Genomic DNA, 14,685 nt, shown 5'->3' on the forward strand with positions numbered 1-14,685 from the left:
AACCAGAATGTCATTAAGGCATGTGTCACCGAGGTCAGATCAGTCTCTCCAGAAATGGATGCAGCTGGCTCTCTTGTTTAAATTGTGCAAATGGACTCCTGGCCACTACTGAAACTTGGGCATCCTGGCTGAGAAACGAATCCAAGAGCATCACCAAGCTGTGCACCTGTGTTTTCAGGGGCGGTGTAACCCCTTCCAGCACAGGTTGCATCCCTGTTCTTTGACTCGCCTTTCAACTGACCAGGAGCACCTCTGTCTTGTGTGGATTAAGTGTCAGTTTATTTGCCTTCATCCAGTCCATTACTGACCACCTGGCACCAGATGAGACCAGATATCATGGCAAGATATAGATGAAAGAGGCTCTACTTCACAACTCAATCTCTTAGGCTGAAGCTGTACATTGTATTGAAAAACCTGTCCTTCACCTCCAAGAATATAGCTCTGCTGGCTAATAGGAATTCAGACCTGGGAGCAAATGGATTAGAGAATCCGTGGGTTGGAGAGGGTACTTAACTCTTCAGTCTGATACTGATGCTGCTCCATCAGCTTTGCAAACAGCCAGGTTTCTCCTGCTAGTCTTATAAGTGGGCAGTGAGGGGGAAGGGGCTTAAACCAGCCTGGAAAGCATTTCTAGGGGACAGTTGGGAGTTTAGAGCAGAATTAAGGGGCAGTTTGTCAGTTCTGCCATTCCACTCCAAAAGTACCTTTTATCCTCAATGGCTGGTCTCCTTCTGACCTGAGATCCAGTAGTTCCATGCAAAGAGAGACATTTAAAAAAAAACAGGCTGGCATTCATCTGAATAGGAGAATTCTCAGATAAGAAAATGGCCAACCCATCCTCCTAGCTTACTTGTTCTTCCCATTTAAAATGGACCCAGTTGGGATTTGCAGAACAGAAATAGTGAGTGAACAAATGGTCAAGGAATCCTGGTCTACAATTTTCCCCCTGCAAAAGTCTTTCCCCTGTCTCTGCATTCACAGGGCAAACACAGGGTTCCCAACATCACGGAAAGTGCATGTGTGAATGCACCCACATGCACACAGAAGCCTGGGACGTCTAATACTGTGCTTAAGACATTGTACAAACCAGCTGGAACTAGGCAAAAGAGAGAATGAAAAGGTTCTGTGGGCAATGTAGGAGGCCCCAGCCTTTGAAGACACCAGATGCCTACTGGGTCATCAATCTCAGCCGGATAGTAATTTAAAAAGCTAGGAAGGGTACAGCAGTGTTGAAGCAGCCTTCTATAACCTGGTGTCCTACGGGTGTGTTGGCCAACATCACCCACCATGGCTGAAGGTGCTTTTGAACCTAGGCTTTCCAAGTTGTAGCCTGGTCTGGCATTAACCACTACACCACACCAACTGACTAGCTTGTCTGTTTTTTTATATAGCTCTTGGTTTAGCAAAGCCTTAACACCTTCACTGCTCCCTTTGAGAGACGTTTTATTCATTACAACAGGCAAGATGGTGACTCACGTTCAGTGGAGAAGGTGGGAAAGCGGAACAGTTGAACCGGTTCTGGTTTCCTGTAATGGCATGTCCTCATGCATATTCTTCAGTCTATGCCCCCCCTCTTTTGCCCTTCACCAGCCCTCTAGTGCTGCAAAGAATCACTGAGAATGAAAAGGCAGTCCTATAATGTATTGATGTACTCTGTCAAAATGAACACTTCCAGAGGATGTTGCAGATTTAAAGCTGACTTTGTTTTTCTTTGTTTGTTTGCTTGCTTTGCATCCCAAAATGTGATCAAGAGGCATTGTGGAGATGGGTTGGGGGGAAGGATGCCTCATTTTTGAAAACACACCTGTGGAGAAGGAAGGTCAGCCCTACCATTAGGCAGAATTAGAGAGCTGCCTTATGTTGCCTGAAGGTCATGGGAATTGTGGACTATCACATGTAGAGGGTGCCTTAGGACCTCCCAGATACTTGGGAACAGCACAAACTTGGTGGAAACTCCCTAAACTTCAATTGATATTTGTTGGAAAGTGAATCCTAAGATTTCTCAGTTGCAGAGAAATGCAAAATAAAATTGAATATAAACAGTTCATGCCTACTTGACTATTTGGTAACTGCAGAATCACCAGATTATGAATGTGTGCAAACAACTCATCACAGATTAAACTGATTTTAGTTAATACGTTTTATATCACTCAGAATATAGGTTTGGGGCGGAGTGCACATCTTTTGCAATCTACTTCCACCATGTGCTGGAAAATGGAACTGCACACATATCGGCACAATCACTCACCATTAAATGAACATTTTCAAGTTGATAACTCATTGACAGTATATTGAGTTATGTCTGGCATGGATGAATGAGCCAACACAAATGAATCATTCATATATGGGACATTCATGCAATCAGATGTGAACTCAGAACAATGTCCATAGATTTCAGCCATGTTGTAGGATAATGGCTTTAAAATTTGTAGACCAGCAACATATGTAGAGAATGATACCATTGTTGTCAACTGGAAGTTTTAAAAATCTGATATGCAGCCAGCACCCTATGATCAGGTGATGATTTAGATGGTCTGCAAAGTTTACTCAGTAAAATCAATGAAGTAAGCAAAGAACACAGTCTAAAACCAAATCTTAAGAAAACCAAGTTCATAGTAATCATCAATTAAATAAATAAATAAAAAACCAAGCAGCTCGAGCAATGTAAAGTTTCAAAATGAACACATGCTATAACTACCTTGGAATTTGGTGAAATAGACAGGAAGAGCAATTAAAGTCAGAACAGAGATAGCCTGGAGCAATTTCTTTAATCTGAAGAATGTAATACGCAACAAAAGCTTAAAATTACTGTAGCTTTGAGAAATGCACATTGTGTGGCTCTGTGTTGTACCATAAGCCATTAAATTACAGAGTTCAGCTCAGGCTACTATAAAAAAAAAAAGAGAGAGAGAAGCATTTGAAATGTCGAGTTATTGCAAGTTGCTGAGAATTTTTTGGATTGAAGAGGAATCCAGCAAAGAAGTACTAAGGATAAGTAAAAGGCCATAGCATTCATCAAGTGCAGAGAGCTAGAATACTTGGTCTCACAAAAAGAGAAATGGAAAGTACAGGTTGTTACGGCTGGTCATTCAAGATCAACTATGTAGACAAAGAACTATAGGAAGATGAGGAACTTAGTGGCTGAAGACTCTGGGACACAGGTTCAGATGAAATAAAACATTCTTGCTTAGAGTTTATACACCCAGAAATCAGTATAGTCATGAAGTTGTCCAACCTCTGATAAGGAGGGGAGGTGGGGGAGGAGGTGTCATTACAGACTGCACAATTACTATCCACAGCACTTGGTGCTCTAATAGGACTTTTACAATTCTTATTCCACTCTGTTAACAATCTTAAGGTATTTTGCTTTTTTTTAATAAAAAAAATGGAATTGTAATGAGTAACTCAACCTAGCAACATTTCTGGGTTGCAGAAATGAGCAAAACAACCCAGCAATGTTAATTAGTTGCTTTTATAATATAGCAACAAATTACTTTTGAACACTATCGCTTAGTTCTATATAAAATGAGATGCAGAATGGTTGAGATCCAGTTGTAAGCCACGAATGGAGCAGACCCATTGGATCAGTGGAGATTTGGTAAATTAGTTATTCTGTAAGTTTCACTGATTCAGTGGGTCTATTCCAGTTGTGACTCACTAAAGGATTTCATCCGGTGAATGTTTAAAATATCTGGATCAGTAGAAGTGTAACACCTCTGTTTAATGCCTAAAATGTACATTCCTATAATTTACAAATGAAATTACATTTTAATGACTATTTTGAAAAAAAAAAAGTGCCTTGAAGTAGAACTGCTATGTTGTACAGTTGTGCTACTGTTACTTAAGGACTAGTTACATGTTAAAAAGTCCCTTTTTTTGAATTGTGTTTAGCATGTTTGAAATCAATTTTTAAAATTCTGACTAAACATGCGACATTCATATCCCTGGGGATACGAATACGAGTATCAGCATCACAAGTACCTGGGAAGACCAGTCCCTCCCTTCCAAACTGGTAGGTCCAATTATTGGTCACAGCATAGCATGTGCAGCCAATGTTGTTCTTGTCGCACCAATCACAGAAGTAGTCCGGCTGGTGCTTCCCCACCTCCCTGCACAGCCAACCACTCAGCAGCCAAGCAGGAAGACTCATCATCCCTCCTCCTCACCAGAGTGGTCGGCTGTGTGGGGAGGCAGGAAGTGTGAGCCAAGCTACTTCAACAATTGGCACAATGAGAACAATGCCAGCTGTGTGTGGCAACCAGTAATTGCACCTGCTGGTTGTATCGGGTGGAAGAACTGGACTGGTGAACTGGTGCCGGTATTTGTATACGAATACAAATATCCCATGTCTAATTCTGACTACACAACATGCAGGGAAGTGTGGAACTTTTTCATCTGGGAATGTTGCTTTTTGCTGGAGTTTTTACAAAGTTGCATGCTGCCTTTAGTTGGTTGGCTAGAAGTGACCTTTCTGGGTGGGATTAACTGCCAATCTTTCCTTCCCTGCCTCTGAATTCTGCTCCATGAATCACTTCACTTCTACAGTGCAGCTAGAAGAATTTAACCAAAAATTCAAAACTCTGCAACAGTTTTGGGGTGGGGTGTCTGGAAACCAAGGTATTTTACTGAGCTGCAAGAGAGTCATTTATTTTTAATTGCTGGAGAAATCAATTTATTTTGAATTATTTCAGCATATGTGAATGCCTGTGTCACTATAAATTGTATCTATGGGGTTTGTCAAGTAAGGGATGCCAGGATCAGGGACAGAGATGGCCATGGTCTGAGAAAATGGTAGTTTGTGATGGTTGGTGCTTTCTCATTAATCACAAACCACAAATGTTCACAAATAGTTTAATGGTTAATGTGATTCAAGAATTCTGGGAGTGGTAGAATGGCCCCCACAAAAGTTAGAGATGCCAAACTCACAGTGAGTCTTCAGCTGACTCTCCTTCCCACCCCATCCAAGTCTAATAAAGTTGGTCATCCAAGTTATAGCTCCCCAAAGCAGGTCCTCCACAGGAATGTGCTCTTTCCAGTATACCTTCCCAGCCAGGAGAGGTGTTTTAGAAATTAAAACTAAAAGCTGCCACAAGCAATTTCTTCAAAGTTCTTCAAATCCTCCCCAAATTATGTGTCTCATGAGATACAACAAATAATGGATTAGCTAGCTAAGTATCTTCTCGTGCTGGCTGCTGCAAAAGTAAAATCTCCAGCTGAGCTGCCTAGAATGTGGTTCCCATTACCAGCTACTCCCCGAGAGTGGACTTGGCACTCCATGTTTGGCTGGGTGACCTGCCAATCAATACTACAAACACTTTTCTCTATGTCCTTCTCATTGTTGCCTAGGGAATTGATTGAGTGGCACCAGGCTGTCAGGACAGGGATGACGTGCCCCAAAACAAAGCTTTTGAATCTCCAATGGTGAAAGTAGTTCAACATTTTGTTTCATTCTGAGCAGGTGTGTTTTCTCAAAGTGGCCCAAAATGAACCTGATTTGTGAGGTTTTCTTGCTTTGTAGTTTGTTTTGTATACATTTTTAATTACAGGTTCTATGATGCAGTGAAAGTTTGAAGTCCAATGTGCTATATATATTTGTTTCTGTAATACTGTATTGATATAGCGCTATCTCACTTTGAAAGAAATTAAAAAATATAATAAATATTAAAAAATAATGCTAGAAATAGCAGCTGCAAGTGGATGTGAGATGCTTGTGTGTTTGCCGTTGTCAGAGTCTCTCTGCTCTCTCCTCCCTCGCTTCACAAGAGACTCATGGTGTAGTGGTTAAACTTCAGTACTGCAGTGAAGGCTGTAGTCATGACCTACATTTGATCCCTAGTTCAGGTAGCTGGCTGAAGGTTAACTAAACCTTCTGTTCTTCCAAGGTTATAACACTGAGTAACCAGCTCACTGGGGCAAGGGGTGGGGGGCAATGTGGCACCTGAAAAATTAAATTGTGAACTGGCCAGAGAGAGCTTTAAGCTCTGCGGGGCAATATATAAGCAACACACTTTGCTTTTTTTTCTTTGTTTTCATTCCTTCTGCTTACAGTTGAAGCCAGAGGGACTCAGAAGAACAGGGGTATAGCTTAGGTTCTTTTAAAAAAATAAAATAGAATAAAAGAGAGCCAGCAGGGTGGGGAAAAGTGTTCTGGCCTTCCAAGCCTAGAAGCTACTATTCTTGTCAGTTTCTCTGGTCAGCTTCTCTTTTCAGCTCACCGGGGTGCCTTCCTTCTGGTCAGCCCCAGCTGGCAGTCTTGCAGATAAACCTGGCAGCCTGAACTGTTTTAATTTTTTTCTATCTGTAATGTGGATTTAGTGCTATCTCACTTTGAAAGAAATAAAAAGAATAAAACAAATATTAAAAATAACACTGGCAGCTGCAAGTGACTGTGAGAGGCAGCCAGCAAGAGGGCAGATGGGTGCAGGAAAAAAAGCTCAAATGCAATGATTCTTAAAGCCTGTGTAACCCTACCCACCCTTGACTGATATACAACACAGTTTAAAAACAAATTAAAACTTTTCCTAAGAGGATGCACACATTGACCCAAAAACCACATGACTACCATATGACTTTAAACTGGCTTCAAAAACCCAAAACCATCTTTCAGTTTATTTTCATAGTGTAGCCGCACCCTCACTCAACAACTAATGTTTAACATATTGGCTGAAACTTGATCTCATTTTTTAGTAGTCATGTTCATCCTGAAATCGCAACGAAGCCTTTAAACACATTGGCCGCTGTCGATGACGTCATTCCCATTGTGCAGCTCCATGGGCACAATGGGAATGATGTCATCAGCAGCGGCCAATCTCTGTGTTTAAAGGCTTCATTGTGATTTCAGGATGAACATGACTACTAAAAAATGAGATCAAGTCATATGTTCCCCAAGATCTCCGAAGGAAGCCTTTATACAGTGGAAGTCTACTGCTGCTGCTGGCTGTCGTTCCCATTCCACAGGATTTCAGCCATCACTAAAGAATCCTATATATTTTGAATAAAAATCTTTTTTTACTTCATGGTCAGAATCCTGTTGATGGTTCACACCAATGTAAGGGTAATTCCGTGAATTCCTGCCAGTTAATAAAATGTTCTTTGAATTCCTCATGCTGCACCAAGTCCTCACACAACTGGCACATGTCAAAAAATAACATGCAGATTTTAAAATAGGTAAAGGTAGCCATCTAATCTTTTTAGAGTGTTGCTCTGTCGCAACGAAGAAATAGAAAATTTTACTGAGTGCAGGGGAAATTTTCTCCTCCCCACGCATCAGACTTTGGATGAAAAAGCTATTGCCACTGTCATTTCACATTTTCTATATCCTTTAAAAATCAAGAATTTGATGATGGAAGTACTTGACAGAATCAGAGAGCCCTACTTGGAGTATATGTGAACAATGCTGTTCTCTTCCCTCCACCCCTTAAAGTGATTGATAGCTTTCTGGTTGCTCCTGGCCACTGGGAAAAGCAGGGCACAGGGGCTGGATAGACCTGGAAGGGATAAAGTGTCCTTGTAGTGTTCACCCCTTGTTATGCAAAATGAGTCATGTATTATTCATGTACTATGCTAATGTGGTGGAGAGGCGGAGCCGAAAGAGGTTAAAAGAGGGAGCCTGAGTCAGTCTAGGAGTCAGAGTGAGAGTGAGAGTTGAATTAGAGAGATAGAAGGAGCAGATACAGAGTGATAAGACTGGTTAAGAAAATAGGTAGAGAAGGTGGCAATGATATTGTCAGAAAAAAAATTGTACTGAGAGCACTGTTAAAAATTTGCTTGTGTACAATGATTATCTGAAGAACTTCTGTTAGTGTTAAATCTGATTCACTTCAATTTAAAAAAATCTGTTTTGAAGTCACAAGACAATTGTCCTGACCAACGTCATTTATATTGTGGTAATCCACTGGTGGCAGCGAGAGGCAAATGCGACGTGAGCCTTTGTGAGGGCAAAATACGCAGGTGTCACAAAAGTGAATGCCACAGTCCTCTTAAAGGTGGAACCTCTTGGCCTTTGCATTTCAATATACTCTTATTATTCACCTTTTACCACCCTTATTCCACTCAGAAAATGTCTTTACAAACATTTAATAAGCAAACGAGTAACCACAATAAATTACCTAAAAGGTAACATTTCATGCTCTGGCTTTATATTCTGGTTCGGCACTCGACAGAACAACACGTGAAGGGAAAGGAGTTAGAAGGGAAAAGGATGAATCAAATGTTGATCAAGACTCTTAGGATGGGAGGGAAAAAAGCAAAGGATAACAATTAGACATTTATATTCTATATCACAAGTGCAAAAGGTGGCTCCCCAGGATATTTTGCAGTAGCCGAGCACCTGTGCTCCCCCAGTCCGTTCCCCCCCCCCAAAGTGGGAAAATTGCTCCCAAAGTCCTTTTGGTAACTATTTTAGTTAACAAAAAACATTGTAGCAACGTTTACAGTATGTAACCAGTGCGCTCAATTTTAAATAGTAAAATAGTTATATAATAAAATATGCAAATTAAAGAGTACAGCCTTTCAGTTGACAGCAAATTGAAAAATGCCTCTCAGCCCTGCCAAATTCTCCCATCCCCGCCTTAAATAAAGAAGAGAATAAGGTGTTACATACAGCACTGATGTTACCTGTCTGTCATGGGTTTGGAGGGAAAGTTCCAGCCTATGGGGAGTGGAAGGCGGGACATCAGGAGGAGGGGCTGTACTGTATATATATGTGAAGCCTGTGTGGAGAAGTTAGGAGAGCTGGGAGAAGAGCTGAGAGAAGAAGCTTGAGTGGGAGTCTGTGTGTCAGACAGGGTACTACTGTGTGTCAGTCAGTACCAACCTGATAGGTTCAGGTGTTTGTAGGGTTAGCCAGAACTGATAGGTTCAGGGTCTGTGCTTTAGTTAAATGCGTTCTGTGTGAACCAAACTAGTGTATGTATGATTGAGACTAAGCCACGTTACTGTATCTTATTCATTTGATCATTTTATTTTCCCTGTGTGTTATGTAAATAAACCTTGTTCTTTTATTTGTTAAAAATCCATCCCTGGTCTGTGTGACTTCTTATAGGGAATGGTTGGTGGCAGCTTAGTGAAACTGTGGCATATCCCAGTAGGTCTGGGTTTGTCACATTGATTGGTGTCCAGCGTGTGGGATACGACTGGTCCAGTTGTCCAGTGGTCCAGCAAAGCCTTGGCAAGTGTGCCCAGAGCAAGGGGGGTCTAGTCAGGGACAATCTGAGGGCGCGTAGGTAATCTTCTAAGCGTACCTCACGGGGAGGTGCGCTAGTGGAAGAACGTGCCAACTGGGGAGACTAGATTAGGGAGCTCTGAGGCAACCTGTTTTGGCGGGAAAAAGGCTGAGGCAAAACTGTGTAAAGTAGCAGTGATCTAGCTTGTCTGCTGAGAGGCCTAGCAGAGGGGGTAGACTCCGGCTGGCAACAGTTGCAAGTTAGCGCTGAAGAACAGCAGCAATCTATAGAAAGCTGGTTCTGAGGCAAAAGAAAAAAAAAAGTGGTCGCTTTATTTTGAGGCTTGACTTTTGAAAGCAGCCTGTTCTGGGGGGGGGGGATTATGCCCTTGACTCGAAGCCAAATGGCAGAAATGGGTGAAGTGAAAGACCCCCAGGTAGACCAAGGTTCTGAGGATGAATGTGGCTCAGTGCAGGGTGACAGCACGGGAGAACAGAACCCAGAACTCAGGAAAATGCTCATAGCCCAACAGCATGAACTGAGGATGAGGCAATTTGAAATGGAGGAAAGATTAGAGAGAGAAAAAATGGAGGAAAGGGAAAGAGAGAAACAAAGGCAATTTGAAATAGAGAAAATGGAAAGAGAAGAAAGAATGGAGAGGGAGAGAGAGAAAATTGCTCTGGAAAAAGAAAGAATGGCGTTTGAGTTAAGAAAATTGGAAATGATGAACCAGAACAATAATAATAATAGGGATTCTGAGGGGGGCCAGTTGTCTAAAACTGACCTGAAGAAATTCCCTGTGTACCACAAGGGAGATTGCCCTGAGGTGTTCTTTTCCTTAGTGGAAAGAGCGTTTGTGGACTTCTCAGTAAGGGAAACTGAGAAGATGACCATTATGCGATCTTTAATCAGTGGCAGCCTGGCAGAAGTCTATGCAGAGATGCCAGAGGAACTGCTAAAAGATTTCGCTGAGTTTAAAAAACTGGTGTTTGCCAGACATGGGATAAATGCGGAACAGCTGAGGCAAAGATTCAGGTCACTCACCAAGAAACCAGAGCAGACTTTTACCCAAGTGGGGGCCCAACTGGTGAGGCTGCTAGAGAAATGGCTATCTCAGGAGGGGACAGAGACCTTTCAGCAGCTCAAAGACTTGATAGCGCTGGAACAGTTCTATTCAGTCCTGCATGGGGAACTGAAGTTCCAGGTGAGGGAAAGGAAACCGAAATCTGTGGCGGAAGCGGCCGAGATTGCAGATTTTATTTCCCAAATAAGAAAGCCCTTAGGTGCTGAGGGGAAATCGATAGGTAAACCCAAAGAAACCTACAGCAAGTACTCTCAGGGACCAGGGAAAAACCAGCAAGGGGGAGGGGCCCATGGTGAAGGGAAGCCCTCAGACATGAAACCAAGACCTCAGATTTTGGAGGGAAAACCAAAACAAGATGAGAAAGACTCAAAATATAGCAGAAAATGTTATTTCTGTCAGGGAAAGGGCCATCTAATCTCAGAGTGTGAGAAATTAAAGCAGCTAAAAGGAAATGTGCCTCATGATTCGAGTGGAACCAAGCCAAAAGCTGTGTTCTGTGTCCAGAAAGAGCAAAGCTCCTTGTCACTGAGGGAGCCTGTTGCCATGGCTACTCAATCTGGAACAGTTACATCTGCTGATCAGGCTGAGGAAAATGGTCCTCTTGTGGAGGTCAAGCGCTGCTTACTTGTAAGAACAGATTCACAGTTGTTTGAAACAGCAGGGGTGGACGTAGGAATACTTGACCATCAGTATCGGGGGCTAAGGGATACTTGTTCCCAGGTGACCCTGTGCCATCCAGATATTATTCCTAGGGAGTATGTAATCCCAAATGAGAGCATAAAGGTGGCAGGGATTGAGGGACAGGTGATCTCGCTGCCAGTAGCTGAGGTACCTATGAACTTTCAAGGCTGGAGGGGAGTTTGGCGGCTAGCGATTTCATCGACTCTGCCAGCAGCCGTGCTCGTGGGAAATGACCTGGCTGAACATGTGAAACGGGTGCTAGTGATTACACGTTCACAAGCCACCACGGGGACAGTTCAGGGGGGTACTGATGAGCCCGAGACGGAAGCAGAGGGGAGTGCCGAAGCTGTGGTGGAAACCTTAACCACAGACAGCAGATTTGGCCAAGAGCAAAAGGCAGACGCCACTCTCCAAAAGTGTTTTGAACAGGTGACAGACGCCCAGCTAACACCTGAAACCCCAGTGAGATTTCTAGAGAAAAAGGGGATTTTATATAGAGAGACCCTGAGGAATATCTCAAAAGGGGGAGATGGGATCAGAAGTCAGCTAGTGGTACCTGAAAAGTATCGCCCCATGATCTTACAAAGGGGGCACTCTGACATGTTTGCTGCGCACTTAGGGGTGAACAAGACACAGCAGAGAATCACACAGAATTTTTACTGGCCTGACATAGGGAAGCAGATCAGGGAGTTCTGTAAAAAATGTGATGTGTGTCAGCGGCAGGGGAATAATCGTGACAGGACCAAAGCAAAGTTGTGCCCTTTGCCTGTGATTGACACTCCGTTCAAATGCATAGGGGTGGATATTGTGGGACCTTTGCCCAAGGCCACAAAGAGGGGGAACAGGTTCATTCTCACCATTGTGGACCATGCCACGAGGTACCCTGAAGCCATACCCTTGTCTAACATTGAAACTAACACAGTGGCAGATGCCTTGGTGGGGTATATGTCCAGGATGGGATTTGCCTCAGAAATAATCACAGCTTTGGGCGCATCGTTCACATCGAAGCTCATGAAACGGTTATGGCAAATCTGTGGAATTAAACACAAGGAAACCACTGCCTATCACCCTGAAAGTAATGGGTTAACTGAGAAGTTCAATGGGACTCTAATGCGCATGATTAGGGCTTACTTGGCAGAGAATCCAAACAATTGGGACCAGAAGCTGCAATCCCTTTTGTTTGCTTATCGATCAGTGCCACAAGCCAGTACCGGGTTCAGTCCGTTTGAACTTTTATTTGGGAGAAGGGTGAAAGGGCCCCTTGATTTGATCAAACAAAATTGGGAGCAGATCACCCAGGATGACCCACAAGACGTTGTGACATACATAGACACCTTGATGAATGACCTAAAGAGAAACCTAGAGCTAGCAGCAGAAAACCTGCAAGCTCAGAAGGTCAGAAAGAAAACTTGGGATGACCAGGAAGGCAGGGAGAGGCACTTTAACCCAGGAGAGGAAGTGCTGTGGCCTAGGCCCTGCAAAGAGAGCAAGTGTCAGCTGGGTATCCCAGAAACAAAATATTTGGGTCACATGGTAGGGGGAGGAGTGATAAAACCCCTAGAGGCCAAGATAGAAGCAGTTCGTGATTGGCCTAGACCAGGGATGTCCAACCTTTCACCTTCCCTGGGCCACATTAGAAGATGAAAATTTGGTTTGGGCCACATATAAATTTGGTTTGGGCCGCATGGGGGGGGGCAGCCCTAGCCATCCTCTGCAGCCCCACTCCAAGCGCGCTTACCAGCAGCTGCGATCTCAGACAGCAGAAGCTACCAGCTTCGACTCCGGCGGCTTTATGGGGCCGGGAGGGGATCCACCTATTGATGGGAATGGCGCAATGCCATCACACAGCCCCCTCCCGCTCCTTCCTTCCCTCTCTTTCCCCCTACCGTTGTGACATGTCCCAGCTGCATTCTGGCTGCAAGTGCCGGCAATGTAATTTGAAACTTTGGAATTTCTTTAAAAATAAAAAATTGCACTGGGCCGCATTATGAGCTGACCTGGGCCGCATGTGGCCCTCGGGCCGCAGGTTGGACAAGCCTGACCTAGACCCAACACCAAGAAAAAGGTCAAATCATTTCTTGGATTGGTGGGCTACTACCGAAAGTTCATCCCGAGGTTTAGCGAGATAGCGGCTCCGCTGACCGATCTGACGAGGAAGAAGACTGATGACCGCATCCCGTGGACCAGCGACTGTGAGGAGGCGTTCCAGAGGTTGAAGGAGGCCCTCATCAACTATCCAGTGCTGCGTGCTCCAGACTTCGACCGGGAGTTCATCATCTTCACCGATGCGTCTAACAGCGGGGTAGGAGCAGTTCTTTGCCAGGAGGATGAAAATGGTGACCAGCATCCAGTGTCCTACCTGAGTAGGAAACTCCAGAAAGGTGAGAGACATTTGGCAACCGTGGAGAAGGAGTGCCTGGCCATAGTCTACGCGATCCAGAAGGCCAAGCCTTACATCTGGGGAAGACATTTTATTCTGTGCACTGACCATTCACCACTGCAATGGTTAAAGACAATGAAAACCCACAATAGTAAACTTATGAGGTGGGCTTTAAACCTGCAAGACTATGACTTTGAAGTGAAGGTGGTCAGAGGGTCAGTGAACTGTGTTGCTGACGCCTTGTCAAGAAGACCTGAAGAATGAAGACGGCGAAAGAAACATGGACTATGTATATATTTTGATGACAAAAAGTTAAATGTACTTGTTTGTTAAACAGGATTGGTTTGTATGAATAAAGGTAACTTGATGTATTGTAAATGGTAAATGTTTAACTTAGAGTGTAAGTATAAGTAAGTATGATATTGTATGTATAACTGTTTTTGTGTGTTTTAACCAGGTTGTTTTTTGGAGAAAAGCACCTTAGCTTTCCCCCTACAAAACAACTTATAAAGAGGGGAGGTGTTACATACAGCACTGATGTTACCTGTCTGTCATGGGTTTGGAGGGAAAGTTCCAGCCTATGGGGAGTGGAAGGCGGGACATCAGGAGGAGGGGCTGTACTGTATATATATGTGAAGCCTGTGTGGAGAAGTTAGGAGAGCTGGGAGAAGAGCTGAGAGAAGAAGCTTGAGTGGGAGTCTGTGTGTCAGACAGGGTACTACTGTGTGTCAGTCAGTACCAACCTGATAGGTTCAGGTGTTTGTAGGGTTAGCCAGAACTGATAGGTTCAGGGTCTGTGCTTTAGTTAAATGCGTTCTGTGTGAACCAAACTAGTGTATGTATGATTGAGACTAAGCCACGTTACTGTATCTTATTCATTTGATCATTTTATTTTCCCTGTGTGTTATGTAAATAAACCTTGTTCTTTTATTTGTTAAAAATCCATCCCTGGTCTGTGTGACTTCTTATAGGGAATGGTTGGTGGCAGCTTAGTGAAACTGTGGCATATCCCAGTAGGTCTGGGTTTGTCACATAAGGCAGTCCACTTTATGGTGGAAGAATGTTTCACTGCTAAAAAGCAGCAAGATACTGTAAAAAGAATATGGAAGAGGGGTTTTAAAAGATGGTTAATGTGCTATTTGGTGAAGTAAGACAGCAAGAAGGAATACACAGAAAATGGAGAGGTGATTGTTAATTGGCAGTACAGATGGGCATGAACATTTATGAAATAGTATATAAGTATTTTATACAGGAAATTTCTAATCCAAGGAGATATGCAACATACAGAAAGAAATGTATGCTTTCCTTCCTGTCATCAACTATTCGTATGTGTGTCTTTCAAGTAAATTTTGCGTACAAAATGTTGTTCAAGAAAG

The sequence above is a fragment of the Pogona vitticeps genome, chromosome 2 (genome assembly GCF_051106095.1).
Source record: "Pogona vitticeps strain Pit_001003342236 chromosome 2, PviZW2.1, whole genome shotgun sequence".
Taxonomy (NCBI): Eukaryota; Metazoa; Chordata; class Lepidosauria; order Squamata; family Agamidae; genus Pogona; species Pogona vitticeps.